The following is an 11724-nucleotide window of genomic DNA, read 5'->3' as shown; positions in this document are numbered from 1 at the left end:
GTTGATGACTTTGGGGGTTTTTTTTTTTTTGCTCTGTTTTCTCCAACTATGTTGGTTAGGTTAATTAAATCCTTTCCCTTTGCTTGTAAACCTAGTGTTGTTTATCACTAAAGTATCCCTTCTACAGCTGTGCTCTGATTATTGCCAAGTAGTCTTCTGAAGGTAATAACTCAGTGGGGAAAGACGATTGCTTCTGTAACCACAGAGCTATAAACCAGCCAGTGTATTCTAGTAATACTCTCTGCTCCTTGTTTTGCTTTTGCAAAAGTACTGCAATTATTTTGATGACTCTTGCACAAAGCAGCTACAAAGAGATGCTTTCCAGTTAACCCGTACTTCCAGTAATCATACTCTTAGCTTATTAAATTGAAGTTTTCCTCTATTTAATTTGGCTCGAACTGCTAAAATGGACTTGGCTAAGAGCATGGTGAGACTGAAAGCTTAGTGAGAAGGAGGTTTTGCTAAGCTCAGGTGCTGTTACTTTTTGGAACCTGGACAAAACTTACTAAGCTAGATCAAAAGTTAGGAGCAGCTTGAACCAGGAGTTAGTTTAACGTCTTGCTTTAAAGGTAGAGCTGGCTCTACAACTTCTGTGCTAAAAAAAAAAGAAAAACCAAAAAAACCCCACCCAACTGGCTATGTGCTTCATGCTAGGAACAAATTGGTGCATGCAGTGGGCATCCTTTCCTATTGATCTAATGAAAGATCAGTTAGATCCCACGCTATCAGCAATTGCTGTTTCAGAGCTCCCTGCACATGTACAGTGTAATTCTGTAAAGTCTGAAATACCAGAAATTAGGCATTTTTAAGGTACTTAGCTATGTCATTGCCACTTCTCCTTAACCTGTTTTAATGTAGCAAGTTGAAACAAAATCCACTGGGTTTTTTTGCTTTTTTTTTTTTTTTTTTTTTTTTTTTTTTTTTTACAATGGCAGTGACAGGCCCAAAATTAGCTTGTGTCTGTCTGGTTTGCCTGTTGGAGCCTTTCACCCTCCTGCACTTCAAAGCCTCTTAGACTCACTAGTTTTCTATCCTTCACACTAAATGTCAGTGTAGAAACTTCAAAAATGCCAGCTAGGTACTCTCAAAAGGTGTGAAACTGCTCAGCCCTTCAAATGTCAAAGTCGGCTACAGGGAAAGTTATTCAGGGTATTGCTTTTTAGTTTTATCTTCACATCCCATCATGTTCTAGGAGAATATGCAACTGTAGATAACCCTGACTAGATCAGCAGGTACAGAGGCAAAGCCATTAGCTGACATTTTTCCACAGCTGATTTTCATAGAGCTTTTATTGCCTACAAGACTTTGTCTCTTGTTTTCCTAGGGGCAATAAAAGGTAGAGAAGCAGGTAACATACCAGTCAGAGAAGGGCATCAGCCTTTCTGTATGCAGGCTGTGTTTGAGCTTGGCTTGGAACAAAAATCCTGCAGCCTTGGAAACACTGGGCCATTTTTATTAGGTGTGTAACATTAATTTTTTTTGGTTTCTGGGATGTATGTAAAGCAGTATTGATCATTCATTTATTATAGCTTAGGTAGGGCTGGAAAAGTTGTCAGAGTACCACCTGCCCCATGCTCTTCTGCTGAGCAGTGCCAAGACAGAGAACTCTTGTTGGAAGTTCGTTCAACTTGTAAAAAAATCTCTAGTGAACGAGTCTCCCAAATGTTCTGTCCCAGTGCTGTATTCTCCTTAATGAGAAGACTCTCCCAGTAACTGACCTAAATTGATTTTGCTGCAAATTAAGTTGCCTTCTCCTCCTTCCTCCCCTCGCCAGGGGCCGTGGTTGTCTAGCACCTGGTTTGCGCTCTGATCACACTGCCTTGAGTTCTGTCTCTCCTCTTTTCTGCTTTGAAAAAAAAGCCTGAATCTTTCAACCTCATCTCCTAAGTTATGGTTTCTAAATTATTCATCGTTCCTGTTGGTCTTCACTAGAGCTGAGCGTGTTGCTAAGCCAGACTGCATCATCCCCAAACAAGCAGAACAATTACCTTATTTGTCTTGCAGTCCTCTTTCCCCAAGTTCATCCAGAACGAGTAGCTTCTCCTCCTTTCTCTGGCAAGGGATTGTTGTATAGCTGCTCCTCAGTTAGTGGCTTTCTACGATATCTGAGATTTTTAGCAATGCTGCTGCCCTGTCAGTCACTCCTTACTGCAAAGTTGATTTCTTCTGCCTAAAAGGAATACTTTTAACAATTTTATTAGATTGCATTTTTGTCGCTTGTGTTGCTGTCCCATTTGGAAAGCTGCTGCAATTTTTTTTTATACTCTAATGGTGTCCCTGAACATCTTTCTAACCATTCCTCCTTTGGTATAATCTATGGAGTACCTTCTTTCACATGATCAAATTGTTTAAAACACTGAATAAAGCTGCTAACCTGACAGATTCCTGCAAAATAGCAGCATTCACCGTCCTGCTGGGAGGTAAAGTGCTCTTTAAGAGGGTGTTTTTTCAGCTGGCTGCATATCCATCTCAGTGATTAACTGTTATATTTCCTCAAGCTGATTAGAAGGATGTTGCCTCATATGTTAGGCCTATCCAAAAGGGAGACTGGATTGGTTTAGCACGAACTGTTCTTGATGGCTGGTAAACAACATGAAGGAGGGATGAAAAAATTTACATTGTCCCAGAATTACCGTAGGGATAAAAGTTGGACAAATGGACCAATAATTTCTTGGATGCTTCCTTTCTGAAGGCAAACATGATGTTTGTCCTTCAGTTTTTGAAGGTTTCTCCTGTTTTCTACGGGCCTCAAAGAAAACTGCCCACGTTTCAGGTTGCATCAGTGTTTAGATCGTTACGTGCTGTGGGATTAATAAGGCCCTGCCCACCTGAACACATCCACTTTATCTGAATGTTCTCCACCCTCTTCATCTGGATGTATGTTTGTTTGCTTGTTAATTTGCCCTGGTTATAGACAATCCTTTTTGTAAAGACTAAAACAAAAGCAAAATTGGCTGCACCAAGCTTCACTGCAGCTCATTCTGATCTTTCCCATCTGGTCATGAGCCTGTACTTCATGTAGGGTATTGGCAGGCTCTTTTCTTGTCTGTTTTCTCCTGGTAATCAGGACTCGTTTTAGCCTGTTGTTTTCATGCCCTCAGTCCTGCTGGAAGCTGTGGTTCAGAGCCTCATCCCTGGTGGGGTGAGGGCTGGAGGGCAGAGGAAGGGCACGCATGCTCGGAGCAAATGAAAGGGATCAGCACTTACCGAGATAGTGACCACAAATTACAGCATATACAAAACAGGCTTTATTGTCAACTGCCTGCCAACCCAGGCTTTTCCTCCTGGTCTTCCGTCCTCATTACTCTACCAAATATGGTACAAGTGCCTGGTGGGGACACGGGGAGCCAGAGCCCTGCCAGCATGCACGTCAACCCATTCCAATATGCAGCTTTCCCCTGCCCAGAGTGCTCTCAAAGGTGGTTCGATCTCGCTCCTAAATAGTTCGCTGGCTTGTTTTCCTTGCATGCCATGTGTTTTTGTACACTCGTCAATGGTAATTTTAAAAATGTTTAAAAAAAATATTTGAAAGTGCACGTAATGCAAATTTTTTGCTCTTGCTGTACTCTTGAAGTAGAACAAAAATCGGAAGTGTACTCTAAAAAACAGCAGCCAGAGGGTTCGGGGCTTTGTTGTGCTCATAAAAGATGCACCGTAAGTAGTACGAGATTTTCAGCTTGCTAGGGCCCAACTTCATGATACTGGTCTTTAAATACTCTTATTTACACCTGCAACCTTTTATTTTATCTGTAAGTGGGGAAGCTGTATAGTGACCTCTTAGTGCACGTGGGTTTTGTAGCGTTCATTTTATTTACACGAAGACTTGCAGAGCTGCAAATTTACCATAACAGGGTGGTCCATGCAGATTTGTGGATGTCAGTAACACTGGGATTAGAGTGGATGTCTCTCCCCAGATGACGGGCGTAGTTTATACAACCACACAACCCGGAGCTGATTCAGCTATTGTACAGCTTTGCTTCCTCTTGAATGAATGTAAGACCCTGCCTGGGATTGGGAAATGTAATTTTTTAATTTTATTTTTTTTAAGCAACTAGGGTGAGGAAGCAGCCAAGAGCTTTATTGCTAGCACAGAGCAGACCTTTGCCGAGCTATTTTCCCTCCCACAGGTACAGGTAGGCAGCCCAGAAAGGGGTGCGATGCTGGCTGGTTCAGAGCAGAAGTAGCTACAGCGTTCTCAGCCCCTTCAGCTGAGAAGTGGCCGAGGACTCAGCATGCATCCCACTCCGCTCAGCCTGCGGCGTGGGCCAGCCAGGGCAGGGAGCTGGAGGCAGCTTCTTGCTGCAGCCCTGCGATTCCTCCCCTGGCATCTCCAGGGCTGCTCTTCCCCAGGCACGGCTGCTCCCAGCCTTTCAGCTTTTCCTCCTGTCTGTACTGACCCAGCCCTTGAACACCAGTATGCAAGGGAGAAACTTTCCTCTGGTAATGGGCATGAAGTGTCTTTCTGGATGATCTGGAATATGACCATGATTCTTCATATTTAAATAACAGACATGACAAAGCAAAGGCATTTTCTGAATGATTTTATAAATGTGCTTCTGCTTATATTGTCCTTCTATTACATTTATCTCCTGACTTGTCAGTCGTGTTTCTGCTTTTATGCTTTGCTAGATCAGATAAGTGAAATAAGCTTGCCAAAGAAGCGTTTTCTTCAGCATGCATAGCTCATGACACAAGGACAGACTTGTTAGCAGATCCTCCTACCAAGGCCCCTGACGCTATTATAAATGAGTTGTGTGCGGCCTCTACAGGAATTGGTACACAATTAATGCTTTTATTATACTGCTTAACTGTTACGAGATGCCTCTGAATGAGTGATAGAGAAACAATTAAGGAAACTCATTGTTGTGTATAAGCTAAAACAATACTTTTTATGTTGTAGTCCTGTTTTGAATCCTGAGTAGTAGGAGTAAAACCTTCTGCTTTGCCAGGAGAAAAAAAAAAAAAGAAGCCTCTATTTTTAAAGCTAAATCCAGATAAAATTGAAAGGTTTAGCATGTTGTATCTCCAGAAGCACAGAATCCAGACTGACTGATCAGGATTGATGCAACACAGATGCAGATGGGACACATCATACTGGTTTGTTTGGGTTTTTTTCCCCGCTGGCTTCTTTGCCTTTTTGGTGCAATCAGGTCAGTTCCTGGCTCAGCCTTAATAAGGAAGGTAAAAGCTTTGCTTTCTAGGGGAAGCTGTACCCATTTGTCTCCAGGGCATGGAGCTCTGGGAAAATGTTAAACACTGCAAGATTCGTGGCAGGCCCTGATGTTACTTGCACCTCATTTACAGATACTCTGAGGCAATACTATTGCCAGCTGCAACTTGGACATGGCTCTCTGTAGTTATAAATGCTGGAGGATAACTAGCTCCTTGGGAGAGTTTGGGCTTCTGTTACATTTTATTTTTGTAGCTGGGAGGGCGGACAGGGAGAAAGGTGTCATACTTTCCATGCCAAGGAAAAAAAGGCTGTGAGCACTGAAATGAATGAAGCCCCGATTCCCACAGGTTGGTGCTGCGTCCTCCCTGACAGCCCCTTGGCAGGTAGATGTGCCGTCACCCCTTGCCTGGGATGCATTCCCAGGGCTCATCCCTCTCCTGTCTTCACAAGCTGGTGAGAGCAGATCCAGGGAGAAGCCCTTTCAGCCCTTTAACAAAGTCACCTGAAAGTGGCCAGAAGGTCCAAAAGTTACTCGGGAGAGGAGGGGAAGCACTCAGCCCCTCCCCTGCCCCTCCAAAAACTCAGGTTTACACAAGAAGTGGAAATGTAAAATTTGGGTGCAAAGGTGACTCATGACCAGAGAGCGGTAAGGACAGGCCTGGGGGGTGCCACTGTCACCAGCCGTGAGACCAGAAGGCACGGCTGGCACGGAGGGACAGAGCTAATGTCATCCACGGGGAGTGCGTCCCTGTCATGCACACGTTTGGGATGCTTCTATAGCTGCAGGTTTGGGCTTTGGGGTTTTTTTTTTTGGGGGGGGGGGGGTCTTGGGGGTTTGTTTGGTTTTGGGTGGGGGTTTTTTCGGGGGGGGGGTGGTTGGTTTTTGTTTTGTTAAACCCAAGTTATAAAGATGTTTGGCTGCAACGCCCCCGCCCGCCCAGCAGCAGGCGCGGGGGGAGCCCTGGGAGGGCAGGGCCGGCCCCGGCAGCACGGCGCTGTCTGGAGCCGACACTGGGGGGCAGGAGCCTCCCGCGAACGGCTCCTCCCCGGGCTGCCCTGGCGCTTCCAGGCTCTCACCTCCGGCGCGGGCTGCACTCTGCACCCCCCCGTGCATGCCCGGCCACCCTTGTGCATGCCCAGGCCACCCCCCCCATGCCTGCCTAAGCACCTCCTGTGCATGTGCAGGACCCCCCCTTCCATGCCCGGCCACCCTTGTGCATGCCCGGCCGCCCCTGCGGTGCACACCTCGCCCCCCAACCCTGTGCACGCTCAGGCACCCAGCAGCCTCGCCGCCGGTCGCACCAGCAGGGCTGGGTGTGCAGGCGTGCTCCTGGGTGTGCAAGAGCGCTCGGGGGGATGCAGGTGTGCTCCGAGGCGTACATGCATATTCCAGGGCATGGCCAGCACTGGGGCCGATGCAGGGCACCTGGCTTGGCGGGTGAGCAAAGGGAGCGCATCCCTCCAGCTGGTTGAATAAACTGGGGGATGTCTGGGAGGGATTAACAGCTCCAAGAACTTCTCAGAGCACAGGGACCTTCCATCTGAGAATGTCCCTGGTCTACAGCCTCCAGCCAACCTCCTGCTCTTCCTACTTCTCCACTCACCCACAGCCCTGGTCCCAGGCACTGAGCAGCACCTGGAGAGACCAGAAGGGACTTTGGTTGAGGTGCAAAATGCAGCTCAAGGGAGAAAGGGGAGCAGGCAGACGGATGGGGCCCTCGTGGTGTGCACCTACCAGGAGCCACCTACAGATCCATCTCCTGAAATTTAATTTTTTTTTTAAGCGAATGCAGTGGGTGGAAGCTGCCCCTGGCTGCATTACCCAAGAGTTACCCAGTCTCAGCAGCAGCTCTCACATTCCCTTTTGTGGAGAGGGCTCTTGCAGCCACCTTTGACCCCTACTCACTGGCAAGAGCCAGTCTGATACTTCAGCAAAATCTGTCTTCCTTGCTTTAACTGAATCTGTGTTTTCTAACAAGCAGGACCGAGCAGACTGTGACCTGTGATCAGTCACTCTTGGATGTTTGATGATGTGCTACACCCTGCTTTAGGGCTCCCAGTAGCAGAAGATGGGTGCTGTGGTTGTGCAGCACATCGCACTGATGACGCCACCTCTGCCACTACACACCTCTCTGCAGTCGGAGGGTTACCTCAGCACCACAGGCTTCCTGTGGGATTGTGGACATCCGGCGCTGGTGCCGGGAGAAATGGCTGTCAACTCGATACAAACATGATTTCTGTTCCTGCCAGGTCAAGAGGTATTGGTGCAATGGGACAAATAAATAGGAAAGGACCTGTGGCTGCTCCGCCAGGACAGCCTGAAGTAGTAAAGGTAAAGTACACTTGGGAGATCCCTCAGGGGCAGAGGGCAGAGCGGGGTGCCCAGGCCCTGTTTGAAAGCCTGAGTTGACAGGGAAGGGTGTAATTTTATTAATAAGCCACTAATGACCATCTCTTTGGCATTTCCTGAAAAATTCCTATGTTGGCTTTGCCTTGCGGTCTGTTGAGGAGCACTCTGATGTCAGCAGCCAGAAATCCTGCTCGACTGGCCCGACTTGCAAATGAATGAAAGTCAGCTAATCTGCTGTTTTATCTCTCCTCCGCCCCCAAATCCCCATCCACTTCAGGCATCAGAGGGAAGCTAATTGACTATTGAGCTTCCTTTTCGTGCTCAGACACCTCGGGTGACTTGGTTATTTTCTCTCATTTTTGTTTCCTAAACAAATCGGCTTCAAAGGCAGTGCTGGTGCAGGTGTCAGTGTTATGTGATAAATATCTACCAAATAACTGGGGGAGAGGCCTTGCTTCACCAGGTGCTCGCTGCCTCTTTGGGAGATCTGGTTGCAGTTTTGCTGCCTCTCCCAGCTAACCAGGGTGAGAGTTAATGCTGGGGAAGAACATCAGCTGCTGCTCGCCTTCCCTCTTTTCCCTTATCCCCCAAAGCAGAGGAAAGTGGGGAGTTTTGGGTGGAAAGGGCTGGTGTGGAGTGGCTTTCCAGGGAATGGGACCTTTGCAAGGACACAGCACGGTTCCTTAGAGTGGCTTTTGTAATGAGAAGGGCAGATGTCCGTGGGAATGGTCCCATGGTTGGGGGCTGGCCCAGAGGGAGAAGCTCCCATCTCCACCTTACCTGACCCAACAAGGTCTGACTCTGACCCTTGTCATCCTCCACCCTGCAGAGTGCTGGACCGGGCATGCTGCCAGGCTGTGTTTTCCTTTCCCAGGCTGGAGACAAAGTAGAAACTTGGAGGGAGGTGGGAGATGCTGAGCTCTTGCCCTAGCATCAACTGGAGCAAACTACTCTCCCATCTCCATCTTGCTGGAGTAAGAAAATAGGAGCAGGTTGCAGAGAGCTCCTCGCAAGGGCCCCCCTCTCCTTAATGTCCAGGGAGTTTCAGGGAGCCCTGCGAGGAAGGAAGCCGTAGCCCTCCCCGTTGGCGTGTGCCAGGGACATGCACTGAGCCAAGGGCTGGCTGGGCATCACTGCTGTCCCCAGCAGGGAGAGGTGCACCCAGGTCTGCACCAGGCACCCGTGGAGGCAGGTCTCAAAAACCAGTCTGGGACAAAGGGTCACCCTATGTTGGACCCCAGGGAACCGCGCGGGGTCTTTCTGTGCCATGGCCTGCTCTTCAGGTCCCTCCTCGGGAACAAAGCCTGGGCTGGGGCAATAAGAGGGACAAAAGTGAAAGGTTGAGGAGGCTGTGCTGTAGGATGTGCCAGGGTGTTTATCATGGCAATGGAAAGCAGGGGCTGCAGGCCATGCATACTAATATTTGCATACATGTGTGTGAGCTTTGGTGTTTCATTTTGATAGAGTACCAGCAGCGATACCCAGCTGGCATTAATTGCTCCAAAATTCAGACACTTGCATACCACAGGAGCACCAGCATGGGCACGCTGCAGATGGAGGGAGGCGACGTGCTAGGGCTGATAGCAGAAGCATGTTAATCAAAGTGGCTTAAATGGGATCCGCCTATACAGGCACCTATGGAGCACAGCAAAGCACCTACAGAAACTGCTGTGCAGAGCTTTGGGAAAATCCAGGGAAAGAGCTGCAGCCACAGGTGAGGTTCAGCGCGGTCCCTGCTGCAGCGTGGCGGTGCTGGGTGGTCAGGGCTCTGCAGAGCCGTGGTGGGGTCAGGAAGGTGGGTGGGAAGCAGGATACGCTGCTAGGCCCTTACCTGCCCACCAAAACATGCTGCGCCAGATGGGGAAGCACCAGGAGAGGCTTCAATCTACCCCAACTATAATTAGCCGTGAGGTGAATGCAACTGTGCAGGCAAGGCTGCAGGAGCGCTGTGTCTGTCTAGCCTGGACGTGATAAGTTCCTGGTGACACTGCCTGGGAGTAGGAGGGGCAGGAGGGATATGGGCGCAGGGACCACCGGGACTCGGCATGAGGAATCCCAGCTCCTGCGGTACTGTGTCATGGTGTGCATCTCTGCCAGGGGTGATCCACTGCTGTTGGCCATGTCCCTGCTCCCTCTATAGCCCTACACCAGAGAAAAGGGGGTTTTCACCCCCTTTGCCTGCCACATCAGGGAGAAGTGAAAGAAAAGCACTACAGATCAAAACATAGCCACAGTGGTTGTCTGTCCCTGTAGTAGTATGACCTTGCCAACAGCAGGCAGTTCAAAATCTGCTCGTTAGGTTGGACAAGCTAGCCAGTAGCCATCAGAGCAGCCATAAACCACCAAACCACAGAAGACATGCCAGAGAAGACATCTGGGATGATAAACTGGCCAGGTGGGACCTACCTAATCCATGGGGGACTTCAGACCAAATATCTGATGGCTGTGCCTGTTTCTCAGGGCTTGGTGCCACCTCTGAGCAGCTCACGGGCTGCAGAAAGGCTGTGGGAAGCAGCTGAAGCATAAACCTCCACAGACTGGCACCACGTTGGGCCAATCTGAGTACATTACTTTTCCTTTCTGACCTTACACTTGCAGATTGGTAACCAATCTTCCCCCAGGAGTTGGCAGGAGAGGGAGAGCACTTTGCAGGATGTGGGGCAGGGAGGACATTCGAGGACATCTGCTCACCCTGCCCGGCAGCACCCGCACCCATCCCTCATCCCCACGTCAGCGGCACGGGTACAGGCAGCGTGGGCAGACAGCGGTGACAGAGCTGAGCCACCACGTGCACCTCGTTCCGCTCACTGGGCCCCACAGCCCAGGCTAGTACCTGCTGCCACTGCAACATTTTTCCTGTTACTTAGCCTGCTTCTGAAAAATCACTTCATTTATTTGCTTGTTTGGTTTTGTTATACATGCCTATGGCCTAGGCCAAACAGTTCATCCTTTTGGCTTGTAGAATCCCTCTGAGGGAGCTGGCTTGTTCCTCTTATCTGTGAGTTGATGTTTAACCAAGTCAAGCATTATTTTGCTACAATCTTTCTGCATTGGCACTGCTGCCCTTGAGCCTTTCCTCTTCTCCTCCCCTTATTTTTTTTCAGTCTGTCAGCATCTTCCTTGACTTCCCCTGCCATGAGCACAGGCTTTTCAAGGTGATGCTGTGCTTTGTGTCCATCCCATTTGGCTTGCGCAAACTTCCAGATCATCTCTGGTCCTCTGTTCACATTGTGGTATGGGCAGAAAATGGAAAGTTCTGCTAGAGAAGGCTCCTGTGCGAGCCTATACATTTCCCATGTGATCCATAAGTTGCCATTGAAACTATAGAAAGGTATAGTCTTGCTTTCCTTTGAGTACAAAGAGGAGAGGACAGGTGCAGGAGAGGGGGAATGGAAATAGAAGAGATGCCCTACTGTGCTGCACAGGAGCAAGCAGACTGGCACAGCACAAAACTACAGCACATCAAATTTTCCTTCTTTAAATTGCAAAGAGAACAGTTCTTTTTGCAAGAACACGCAGCTCTGCTGAGTTCGTTTCCTCCCCGGGGTTACAAAATCTGCTCCTGGGCCCCAGCACAACAGTCTCAGCTGCAAAGGCAAAGCCTCGCTCTGGTGGGATGCTATCATGGCAGGTGAGCTTTCAGGGAGTTTGCTCTAACCTCACAAAGGAAGAGTGAGCCCACCTTTTCACAGCTTTGTTGTGCATTTTGTCCTGCATGCCATAAATACAATTTTGGTCCATAAAATCGGTGTGTGAAATAAGGTTAGTCACAGGACTTCCTGGCAAAGCAGCTCATAAACAAGCTTTCCTCACTTCCCTCTTATGAAAGTTCAGCTCTCTTCTGCTGCGCTGACTGCTTTGTTTCCCTCTTCTCCCACTTATCCCCTGACTCCCATTAGTATCTGAGTCAGTCTAGTAAACATTTCGCCCTGTGGCAGCCTCTCCAAACACAGCAGGAAGATCAGGCTCCAGAGTGCACTTTTGACACATCTCCCGGGGATCCTTTTGCACTTGCTGGTAGGTTATTTTGCTGTCCTTCCTCATTCACACATTGAGAAAGGGGGAACCAATGGCCCATGTATTCAGCAGCTTGTTAGCAATGAATGGTAATAAGGTCTGCGATGCTTCCTCTTCCCGTCTTCCCTTTCTCACTCATATCCTCCCCGTACTTTAACCTTTGTAGTGGCAGTTTACTGGACTG

Source organism: Aquila chrysaetos, chromosome 21 (genome assembly GCF_900496995.4).
Source record: "Aquila chrysaetos chrysaetos chromosome 21, bAquChr1.4, whole genome shotgun sequence".
Taxonomy (NCBI): Eukaryota; Metazoa; Chordata; class Aves; order Accipitriformes; family Accipitridae; genus Aquila; species Aquila chrysaetos.
The sequence above is the reverse complement of the archived record's forward strand: the minus strand, read 5'-3'. Positions refer to the sequence as shown.